This window comes from Odontomachus brunneus, unplaced genomic scaffold, assembly GCF_010583005.1.
Source record: "Odontomachus brunneus isolate Ranch 3 - 2012 unplaced genomic scaffold, Obru_v1 Obru_scaffold_157, whole genome shotgun sequence".
NCBI classification, from domain to species: Eukaryota; Metazoa; Arthropoda; class Insecta; order Hymenoptera; family Formicidae; genus Odontomachus; species Odontomachus brunneus.
In genome coordinates this window covers 5,230-5,694 of record NW_022639607.1, presented here as the reverse complement: position 1 = coordinate 5,694, position 465 = coordinate 5,230, and positions in this window count along the sequence as shown.

The following is a 465-nucleotide window of genomic DNA, read 5'->3' as shown; positions in this document are numbered from 1 at the left end:
TGTAATAGACTTTTATTCTTCCACGAATATTTAATGCAGGGAGTAACTTAGCAGCGTTATTCAAAAATTAAAAGATCGTTTAATTCGTTGTTATACGTACTATTTGAAAATAAAAAGATTGCCGTTGATTGTATAATAAAAATAATTATAATAATTCAAACAGTTCGAGGTTATTATAGTTTGATTGGAATATACAGGGTGAGTCATTTTAGTATATGGATCCGAATATCTTCCAAATTACGGTATCTACAAAAAAATGGTTTAGATAAAAGTTGACCAGGACAGAGGGGGTCATTCAATTGTACCATTGGTTTTGACCTTGAGGTCAATTTTGAAGGTTACTTCAAGGTCACGATGGTTTTTTCTAATGGGACACCCTATTTTTGACTGCGGATTTCGAAAGAGCGGAAAATTTTACATCAAACTTGTCTTATGAAAAAATTGTTTTTGCGACCTTGGAAAGGT